Below are 11,914 nucleotides of genomic sequence, written 5' to 3'. Positions count from 1 at the left end.
TAACCAACAATGATTGCGTTTCTTTCTCCTCTTCCACATTTGGAGCAATTGATGGGTGTGGCAGACAGTATTTCTCACTCAAGTCACCCTTTCATACTGCATCTGATATGCCCCCCGAAGCATATTTCACCTGTACTCCAAGCAGCCCTATCAAGTGTTTGGGCAAATACTGCTATATTTATTGGGAAGCAAACTCAAAAAGGAAACTGGGAAGTATATTTTACTTTATGCCACTTTCTAATGCACAAAGGATATTGAGACTAGAAATTGGACATTAACTCTCCACTTTATTTCTTCCTCATAATTTAAAACAAACGTTAAAGTGTCACAAAGTGCAAACAGAAAGTGCATACTCCCTTTTTTTCCTTATTTTTTGGTTTAAAAAAATTTTGGTTCTTTTTTGTGTTTTTGTTTTTGTTTATGTTTGGAGACAGGGTCTCATCTCACTATGTAGTTCAGGCTGGCTTTGAACTCATGTAATACAGCCTGGACTGGAACTCATGACAATCCTCCTGCCTCAGCCTCCTGAGTGCTGGGATTACAGGTGTGCGCCACCATGCCCAGCACCCTTTATTTTCTTGACTGCTGAATGGTCTAGACCTTAGAAAAATGTAAAGATATAGGCTAAACAAATCAGAAAACAAAAGATAATTAGGTTAAATATTCTATTCTCTTGCCCTTACATATTGAACATTAAAGATATATGGGTAACAAATGCTTTGAACATACATAATGATGACTTTTGAACTGTGGATGCAAAATTGCTTCCACTGCACACAGTTTCATCACACTGATTCTGCGTGCCACTAACTTAATCCAATCCTCCCTGTATCTACTTTTGCCAGACAGAACTTTCTGAGTTGAAATTGGGGCTAAAACATTATTTTTGACATAAAATTATCAAATCATGCTTTATATATTGGACCCCAAGTCCCTTAAATTATGGTACAGTGAGGCAACTTTTAAGTTATATAAACTCATAAATTTACTGGTCCCTCGAAAATGATTTTCTTAGTCTCAGAATATTAGTATGGAATTCAATAAAATCTGTTTACAATTAAGAAAATATTTGCTTGGGCTAAAAGTGTAACAGTGGTAAGAGCACTTGCCTAGCATGCGTGAAGCTCTGGGTTTCATCCCCAGAAACACATCAAAAGGACTTTCTCATCCAAAACTAGTATTTTCAGAGCAAAACATTAGCTTTCTGTCTTACTGTTTTGCCTGCATGATTCATCACCCAGTGGGAAATCTCTTGGTGTCTTATGAAATAATGGAGAGTCATTTTTTTAAATAACTTGGCTATGGTTCTTCCAGAAAATAGAAGATGTGGAAAACAAGGTTTCTCCTTAGTCCTACAATTGAATTTTTAAAACACACTGGCAAATTGAGGCACCAGTTTGAATAATTTCAGTATGAGAATTATCGAGGGCATCTCTTCTTTGATTTCAATCACCCAAAGTGGTTCTGGCAGCAGTGTTTTTTAAACTCAGTGATTTTTCTCCTTGCTGTAGAAATATAGGATTCATCATAGTGGAATAGTTTGATTACTTTTGATTTTAGGGAAGATAAACTGTGTTGCACTATCTCAGCCCAGACTCCTATAGCAAAATACCATAAAATAGGTAGCATATGAACAGATTTTTATTGCTCGAAGTTCTAAAGATTGAGGATTCCGAGACTAAGGTGCTGTCAGATTCAGACTCTGGTGAAGGCCTTATTTCTGATTCATAATGATGCCTTCTCACTGTGTGGAAGGGATGAGATATCTATCTCTTTGGGGATTCTTTTATCAAAGCACTTATCCCATTCAATAGGGGGCCTGCCCTCTTGACCTCATCATCCCCCCAAAGACCCACTGCCTAATACTATCACCTTGAGAGTTAAAAGTTAGTTTCAACATTTGAATTTGGAAGGTACATAATCATACAGATCATAGCCTACATTTTTTGATAAAATGTTAATACGTATGCATGTTTTGGGATATTCACTAATATTCCATTTTCCCAAACTGGTCTCTTTATTTTCCTCAAGTTTCCACATCAATAGAGCCCTCATTCTATGCCTTCTCTCTTTAAGAGAGGTAAAGGATACCGATAAATGTTAGGCAAGTGTAGAGAATGAAAAATTATTCCATGCCCCCTTATTTATGTGCTTACAAAACCTGATGATCAACAATCTATCTTTTATTTTGGTGCTGAGGATGATATTTCTACAAGATTTTTTTACGAGGATGAAGGGATACTTAGTGTTTTTCCAAAGAGATTAAGCATGATGGCTTAAGATATGGCATTATCACCTTTAGTCATACAGGCACTGCTGCAGTGGTCTGTGTGTACTTATAACTCTCTTTGTCTTCTCCAAACAAACAGAGAATTATGATTAACTCATATATAAATACCTTTATAGACAGTGGATTTTGTGTGTGAAAATATATACTTTTAGGTAGTCTGTCAGTTCTTTCATGCCATATGAACTACGGGTAAAACTCTAATGAGTCTCACTATAGTACTCTTGAATTAAACCGGACCTGCCAAGCTGCACTGCTTCAATTGAATTGATTAATAAAAATAAATCGGAAAATGCTGCCTTAATAAAAGAAATAGGTCTTAATTCAAAATTGTCTGTATTGATTAGAGCAAAACTACAAATCATACCTTCCTATGATGTACTCACAAGGAAGCGAGAGATAGGCTTATGTTTCTCATCTCTTTTACTTTATTTCTGGCTGCCTTAGTAACTGTATATGCAGGACTGTGTGCTATATAGTCTTATCAGAATCTTCGGATACATGGACAAGTGTTGGTAGTTTTCGAATATTCTTCTCTTTCTCCATTTATTTCTTTCTGGAAAACAGTGTTACCAGTAAACATTTAAAATTTTTGTCCTTTTCCTGATTGTAAAAATTATACACATGCATGGCAGAGAAACTAGGAAACAAAAGAACAGAAAAGCAAGACAATGGAAATAAAAGCCATCTGTAATTTTATTACTCCAGTATAAATAGATTTAACTGTTTTGTTTGTTTGTTTTGCTGGTTGAAGCCAGGGCCTTCACATGGAGCTTTAGGCAATGCTTTTTAATTTTTTTTTTTCTTTTTGAGATTGGGTCTCATCAAGTTGCTAGGTTGGTCAGGCTGAGCTTGAACTTGTGATCCTCCTTAGCAGATTTAACATTTTTAGGGTCAATTTGTAACATATTTATATAAAGAAAATCCCTGTAATAATGTGCATACTGATTATAATATTTTTCACTTAATATACTCTGAATTTAGCTGGGTGTGGTGGTACACACCTGTAATCTCAGAACTCAGGAGATTGAAGCAAGAGTATTGCCTCAAGTTCAAGGCCAGCCTGGGATATATAGAGAGTTCAAGGCTGTCAACTACATCGCAAGGCCCTGTCATTCATACATTCATATATATATTTCTTTAAGTCATACTTTGTTCTAGGAATTATATTTAATGTTTACATAATATTGTATTGAAGCATTCACCACAATATATGCAAACAACTATTGCTAGACTCTCTCTCTCTCTCTCTCTCTCTCTCTCTCTCTCTCTCTCTCTCTCTCATAGGACTGGAGAATGAAGACCGAGCCTGGGCCTTCATACTGAGCTATATCCTCTATGTTTTTTGTTTTTTTTTTTACAGAATCTCTCTAAATTGTTAAATTACCCAGGCTAAGCATGAACTTGGGATCCTACAGCCTCGAGCTTCCAGAGTGTAGTAGACATCGCTGCACAGTACTAGCAGACTATAAGTATGGCTGTATTATATTAGAGTCTGATCAAAGCCTATGTGACTCATATGACTATGTCAGATGGCAGAGTTAGATGAACATAGCGCCTTTGCCAATGGCTGCCATGGAGGCCTAAATTCTTTTCCCTGAATTATAGCTTCCACTCTTGACCTGATGGGTTGCTGATTAATTACAACCCAGTCTTGGTTCCTATTTGCTCTCTCCTGTAAGATAAGAAGTACCTCCCTTTTACAGCCTCTATTGCCAGATGCCTCACCCTCTACTACTCTGAAGCAAACCTTGCTCTCCTTCCCGTGATTGTAATAAAAAAACACTGGAAATCTTTGGTGCCTTTTGTCTCTGTTGCCCAGAGCAGCTTGGACCAGCCAAGGCCCTGCTTTCTTTTTAAGTCTTATTTCTCTGTCTTTTGTTCTTTCTTTCTTGCACCATATTGCCTTTCAGGAGACTGAGACCCATGGCTGGGATCCCCAATACCAGAGTACTGGGATTAAATGCATGTGCTGCCATGCCCAGCCTCCGACTGTCTCCTTTTTATAATACAAATCATCAGTGAAGATCTCTAGTACTAATCTTCATTCACATATCTGTTTATTTCCTATAAGGGAAATTTCTGTATCAGAGAACATGAATGTGTTTGTGCTTTTAATATATATTGGGAGTTACTTTGTAGAAAGTTGTTCTGAATGACATTAACATAAGTAAAATAAGAGGCCTATTTTCCAAAACATCCCTACATATGAAATAATATCCCTTTTGACCATGTTTTCCCAAATTAATGTATGAAAAACTCTCATGTTTTTATCTTTTTAGATATTTTTGCAAATAATAGTTGTGCATATATCTATTTATCATTTTTATATTTCTTAAGTAAATAGCCCCTTCTGCTTTTTAGCCTAGTTAAGATGATGAGCATTCATTTTTGCTTATTAATTTCTATGAACTAATATTATGAGTATTAGCCTTTGATTTTATTCATGTTGTTGGGTTTCTGCAATTCCATCCATATATCTTACACTTAATTTCATTTATAGTATTCGTTAAATATACCAACAAATTATTGAAAGGGTTAAGTTCTTATAAAATAGAAAACTGATGGATAGGAGAGATAGAAATGTGTTTGGTATATGCTTTGTTTCTGATCACATTTGAGATTATACTATTTTTATTTAGAAAGGTTAGGAATTTAAGTTTGGTTCAACATGATAGAAGAGCTAATAGGAAGCAAAAGATTCATATAAATGCTTTATCTGTGTGATATCAAATAACTTGTTTGAACCGAGTTTATAGTTTTTCTTGTAATAAATTATTCTTAAGTCTTATACAAATACAGTGATCATGACAGTTCAACTTTCACCCACAAGGGGACAATAAAAACTGCTTAGTGTTCTGCCACAGACTGAACACATTAGACTACAGACTGTAAAAGCTGAAGGGCTCACTAGAAAATGCCCATCTAGTCCAGGTCTCCTTTATTTTATATGCAAAGAATCTGAAGTCTGGAGCAGTTAAACAAGCTACTAGGCCCTTAAAGTCATGGAGATGGCTAGTCATGAAGCTGCATCCTAGGCACTTTCTAATTTATCACACTGTGATTTAGTTGAACTGACACAAACTATAAACACGCTTTTTCTAATATTTAAATTGTTTTACTGTTTTGAGTTGAGATAAGATTTATATACAACATTAACCATTTCAAAGTATATAATTTTGTTGTATTTATTATTTTCACAATGTTGTGAACATATACATTTTAATCTCCTGAATGCAAATCCCAGTCCTGACACTAAATGAAAGTGGTACATTAGGATAGTTACATAACTCTCTGAGCCTCAGTTTCTTCAGTGATGTCTTCCTCACCCAATTGGTGCGAGGATTACCAAAAGCAATGTGACTAGCAGAATGTCAGACAGTGAGCACATGAGCAATAAAGTATTTCTATCCTTCAAGATATTGATCTGCAGCTCCCCATCTAGTCTAGTAGATTTATTTCGTATTAAGACTAAAATGTGATGCTGAAGTGGGTTTTTCCCTTTACATGACTAATACTGCATTTTTATATTGGATTTTATGTGTTCTCAAAGGTTAAAAATGATTAAAAAGAACTTCATAGAATAGGTTTTTTGAGTGCAATAGGTGCAAATGATTCTGCAAAACAGAAGTTGGTTCCAGCTCAGGAATGAGGCGCACACAGAAAGTTGGGTGATATGTGTGCCGGTTTAGATAAAATGTTAGAACCACTTTAAGGTAGTATGATCCAGTCCTCTCTTTTCATAGATAAAAAACTGGGGAATAGAGAAGTTAAGCAAATTCCTGAAGGTTCCACAAGCCAGTGACTTATCAGGTCTTCAAACACTTGTCTTCTGTTTCTCACTCCAGGACTATTTTCAGCACACCTCTCTGCATGGGGCCAAGATATTAGCAGTGTAGCTAGAAGCCCACACAGTAATAGAGATGGGAGGAAGGTAGAAACAAGTAAAGAAAGGAAAGATTCAGTTCTGAGAGGCAAGTACTAGGCGAAATTGGGGGTCGGGCTGTTTTTCGCTCCTCCTCCTCCCTCGCTGCCCCTTCTGGGCCTTGTGGGCAGAGCAGCACTTTTAGAAAGAGCTTTATAATGGTTGCAAGCTGGCCCAGAAGCTGGGAATGGGTCCCCAGACACCACCTCTCTTCCTTTATCGTAGCCCTGCAGCTGCCTGATTGGTAGATTCGTGTGGACTTTTTGATAATTGAATAATGATGAAAATGGATCCGAAACATTAATTTACTTCTTCACCAAAGCAGTAGAAGAATTCTTCATTATCACCTTCCAGTGGCTCAATTCAGTTTTTGGAAAAGAGCAGAACAAGTGAAATATTGAAAACCAAAGAGAAGAAAATTTCATTTTGGAAGTGTCTTTCTCCTTGACTACCCCTCACTCCCTACGTTTCTACTTGTTTTAAATTTGTTGCTTTTATAAATAGTGAACACCAAAGAAATAGAACATATATTTAAAAGCTGTACACCAAGAAATTTCCCTTGAAAGCTGCTATTCTGTAGAGGAAAAGTTTATCAAATTTCTGTCTTGTCCTTTTTTAAAAGCAAGATTTCTTCGGTCCTTAGATTTTGAGGGTTAAAACAATTACATGCACATATCTGCACACCGTTTTTTGCAGTTGTGTAAAACTAATGAGATTTGTGTTGAGGGCTTTGTCACATGGCAGGTTTAACACTGGAGTTGACTGCTCCAAAGATTTTTTTATTCTGTTTTAATATTTTTTAATCTATCATCATTACTTACCTGCACATCAAGCTACCTGTGTTTCATTTTATTTTTATTTTTTTGGTACCGGGGATTGAAATCGGGTCCTTACGCTTGCAAGGCAGGCCACCAAACCGCTGAGCTAAATCCCTGGCCCTATGCTACCTGTGTTTCTAACTATGACCTATTTAAGAACAGTTTGCCTTCACTGTGCAAATGTCCATGTTTTATAGTGCTGTCGCTCAAGGTAGTTGAATGAAGTGAACATAGACATAGTTTTTTCCCCTTACCACTCTTTTAAAATGTAACAAATATTTTTTATGTTCCCCTTCTGCCCTCTCCTCTCCCTTTCCCCTTTTGGAAAATTGTCTGGAACTAGGTCGTTGAGAATGAGCAATCAAAGGGACTAAGAAAGTGAGCCACAAGGAGCTGGGCTGTTCTGTGCTTCATCACAAGGTGTGCTGCTGGCCAGGTTACTTAAGCTACCTTTTAACAAGAAAATCTATCCATCTGGTAACCTCAAGGAGTTATGAAAACAGGACCACAGAGGTTACACCATGGGATCCTGGCCATGAGGTTGGATGCCTCACCTTGCTGAAAAGAGACACTGGACCTAAATGGCACAGCATGACTTTGTTCCTGCTTGGCTAAATTTCTCAACACTACAGTCAGCTAAGTCACCTACAACAACATTTGAAAAACACAGAGACCACTTATCCTGAGGAAAAGGTAGATTTGGAGTAAGCTGTCATCGACACAATTACTCTGATGGTTTTTTTTTTTGGGGGGGGTACTGGGGATTGAACTCAGGTCCTTGCGCTTGCAAGGCAGGCCACCAAACCGCTGAGCTAAATCCCTGGCCCTCTGATGACTTTTTAAACAATGGACCTTTGTGAACTCCAGGAGAATCCTGGCATCAACCCTTCCAATTCAACCATGGTTCTGTGGACTCTGCTGTCTCTAAGGGAACATAAGGTGGAATCACAGGGAATTTATCTGGTTGGAACAGCTCAGAGTCATGATGGCATGAGCCAGCATAGTGGAAGTAGCACAGGGAACCATTGACACTGGAATGGCAGCTTCCACTCCCAAAAAGGCTGTCCCTTTCAGGAAAAGCCACCTACAGAGGGTAGGGAAGAAAGAAAAAGAAGAAGACAAGGTGGAAAAGTTGCAGTTTGAAGTGGAAGACTTTCCTTCTTTGAATCCAGAAGTTGGCAAACACAATCATCCATGCAGACCTATTGGGACCCCTTCTGGAGTGTGGGAAAACCCACCTCGTGCCAAGCAACCTTCCAAGATGATAGTAATCAAAAAAATTTCCAAAGAAGATCCTGCTGCTGCATTCTCTGCTGCATTCACCTCACAAGAATCTCACCATGCAAATGGAAATAAATCATCAACCATGGTATCAAATGTCTCTAAGAACCTGGTTCCTAAGCCTGCACGACCTCCTTCCAAGTCCAATGCATGGAAAGCTAACAGAATAGAACATCAATCAGGATCCCTTTCTTCTAGCTGGGAGTCTGCTATTACCAATCCAATCTCTGTTACCAAACCAGTGATACTGGCTGGTGGTGCTGTTCTAAGCTCTCCCAAAGAGAGTCCCACCAGCACTACCCCTTCAGTTAAGATCAGCTCCTCTCCTCTGACCAAGTTGACCTGCTGTACCACTGACAGGAAGAGTGAGTTCCTGAAGACTCGGAATAGAGACTTCTCTGAGAACAGAGACTGTGACAAGCGGGAGGATATGTGGTGGTGCACATCTGTAATCCCAGCACATAGGAGGATTGCTTTGGAGGACAACAGCACAACTGAACCAAAGGAAAACGGGGCGGAAGGCCGTCTTCAGAATGGTCTCTCTCTCCCCATTGTGGAAGAAGAGGAGGTCCTCTCACATTCTCTGGAAGCAGAGCACAGGTTAGTGAAAGCAGTGGGATGGCAGGAATATCCTGAAAGTGATGAGAATTGACCTCCACTCTCAGAGGGTGAGCTCAGAGAGTTCCACAGAAACAGAGCAGCTGAGAAGAAATGGCTTTGGAAAGAATGGCTTCTTACAGAGCCACAGTTTGAGCCTCTTCTCCCCTTGGAGAAACACTTGTAAAGCAGAGTTTGAAGATTCAGACACGGAAACAAGTAGTAATGAAACATCAGATGATGATGCCCCGAAGTAGGCACAGAAATGTTCACGGTTCATCTGAACCACTAAACTCAGCTTGTATGTTTCGGGAATACACAAAAGAAATTACTGTTTTCCTTTTCCTTTTCTTATGTTGAATACTTCATGCACAAGGGAAATAATCACATCCCAAAAAGAGAGCAGTGGGCTTGTTGAGCTTTTGCTGTTGTTCTTTCCTGTTAGCTGCTTAATAGAGATGTTTGTGTGGTAGGAAAGATTTTTAAAATACACATGCAGAACATATGGGGCAATGCACAGGCGGGAGCTGGCAGTGCAGAGGGACAGGAGCTGATGCTGACCTGCAGCAGCAGCTTCCACTACCAGCCTTGGGGCGCTCACTCACCCCTGTGCTCAGGCAATCACTGACAATGACAAAGTGACTATTAAAGCTATAATTGTATTAAATTAATGCTAATAACTTGGATATTTTATTTTATTTTTGGCTGTTCCAGTAACTTTAGCCCTTAAACAAGCATATGGTCTTTTTGCTTTTGTTTTCCTTTTTTGAGGTACAGCTGTAAAATATTTGTATAGAGGAAATGTGTTATTCTTGCGGCTTAATTTTCAGGGTGGATTGTAAAATATAAATTTGTGAGAGATTTCAAAGATTAAGAGTATTTTGATAACATTATTTATAGATTTAAAAATATGTGGTTATCAAAAGTCTGTTGACGGGGGAAAACTACTGCATAAAATAACTAACTTGGAATAAATATTTTGCATCACTAAAAAAAAAGATTCAGTTCTGAGCAAAGCACGGTTTAGGTTTCAGAGAGTGAAAGGAGCAGAAGCAATAAACAGCAAGCAGGTCTTGCCTGGAAAAAATTTCCTTAGAATCAGTTATATATTTATTATTCTTCCCAAGGAAGCAACTCTGGGAACTACTGAGAAGATGGGCTTCCTTGGTAGCTTTTGACTTATTGGATCAATAAAAGTTTTTGAAAATTGTTCTTAATATCAGAGTTGTTTTCCTTAACTTCCCAAGTCTTTAAGTGTCTGAATAACAATTAAGAAAGTAACTAAAATCGAAATAATTTCTACAACATAAAAAAGGAGATACATGACACAGATGATCTCCAAGATTGTGCTGTCAGTCTTGTACTACCCTTGTTTCTTTTATGTGAAGGTAAAATAAGAAAAATATCTGTTAATAATCATGGAAATTGCTATTTAATTATGACTTTGTAGTAGTTGTTAGCTGCTATGAACTGAATGTTAATGACACCTAAAATTCATGTGATGAAACCCTAATCCTCCATGTGATGGCTTTTGGGAGATAATCTGAGCTAGATGAGGTCATGAGGGTGGGACATTCATGATACTATTCTCTCTGTCCATCCCCGCAACTCATCTATATCCTATATGAGGATAGAGCAAGAAGGCAACAATCTGAAAATCAAGAAGAGGGCCTTCACTAGACTGAATCTGCCATCACATTGATCTTGGATTTTCCAGCATCTAGAACTCTGGAAAATAATCTTCTGTTGTTTAAACCATCCAATCTGTGCTTTTTGTTGTTGTTGTTAAAGCACCCTAAGAAGACTAAGATAATAGCTTTTATTATTATCTATTTCAATCAAATTAGCCTTCCTCCTACTCTGTAGTGTTGTGTTTTAGATTGTCATGGTTCTTTGTGCAAATACAATTATATTGTACATACTAAATTGTGCCTGGTGCCCTCTTTATTGTTTTTGTCTCTATGATTTACTTAGTTACAGTAACAAGACCTGTTATTTATCTGACAGTCTGGCAGAGATCTTTCTTAAGTGGCATTTTTACACTTCAATATTACAATGTGAGTTTATTTTTATCATGGTAACCCCTAGACATTGTAGGAATCCAAATTGCTTTCTGGATCATCAAAGAAACAAAAAGGTGTCTTATTAGGAGGCCTATTCAAGGCAGGTGGTGGAACCACTGAGCCAAATCCCTGGCCCAAGAGGCCTATTCGATAAAGTGGAAAATACATATTTTATGTATAGTACATACAGATGTGATATATATGGTAACAGTGAACCACACTACTCTGTTCCACTGGAATGGAGAGTTCATGCTCTTTCCAGGCTCTCATCACCTTTATTTCCCCAACATAATTCTATGACTTCAAGAATAGTAGATCATTTTGTCCAAATTTACACAAAGCTTGAGTTCTTTCGCAAACTACCTGGCGTATTTGTGGAATCTCTGCGGGAACACTTCAGCTCACAGGAGACTTAATCATTTCTCAAAGCAGGTTATTACATCTTGCGAAAATGGCAATAATTCCTTATAGCAAGTAAGTTCTCACTTATGATTTCCTATGAACCATCCTAGGACTACTAAAAACAAGTAAAAATTATGACACAGACCTTCCAGTATGTGATGACAGCTCTCTCTCTCAAAAATTATTTTCATGATTAAAATACGATGAGGGTGTTTAATGAAATGTGACAATTTTATCCCTTCATTATTCTAATAAATAAGTATATTTTTCAAATTTGCCCTACATCAGAAAATATGTGTTTTAAAAATAAAGAGAAACTCGACAACAGACCCAGCAATGACCCAAAGACCCCGGAGGGGGTCCTTCAGCTGGATGCCTTCCTGAGATCACCTGGTGGGTGCACAACCTCCCGGACAGCACGACAACAGACCCAACAAGGACCCAAAGACCCCAGAGGGGGTCTCTTCAGCTGCCTGCCTGCCTGAGATCACCCAGCGGGTGCATGACCTCCCGGACTGCACTACAACAGACCCAGCAAGGA

The 11,914-nt window shown here is 38.2% G+C and overlaps 1 pseudogene; it reads left to right on the top strand.

Moving 5' to 3' along the window:
- The first annotated feature begins 7,394 nt into the window (after nt 1-7,394).
- LOC104863713 lies at nt 7,395-9,732 on the top strand (annotated as a pseudogene).
- Nucleotides 9,733-11,914: the final 2,182 nt, after the last annotated feature.

The sequence above is a fragment of the Fukomys damarensis genome, unplaced genomic scaffold (genome assembly GCF_012274545.1).
Source record: "Fukomys damarensis isolate Sample0158 unplaced genomic scaffold, DMR_v1.0_HiC HiC_scaffold_39, whole genome shotgun sequence".
Classification (NCBI taxonomy): Eukaryota; Metazoa; Chordata; class Mammalia; order Rodentia; family Bathyergidae; genus Fukomys; species Fukomys damarensis.
This window is presented reverse-complemented; position numbering and strand designations above follow the sequence as displayed.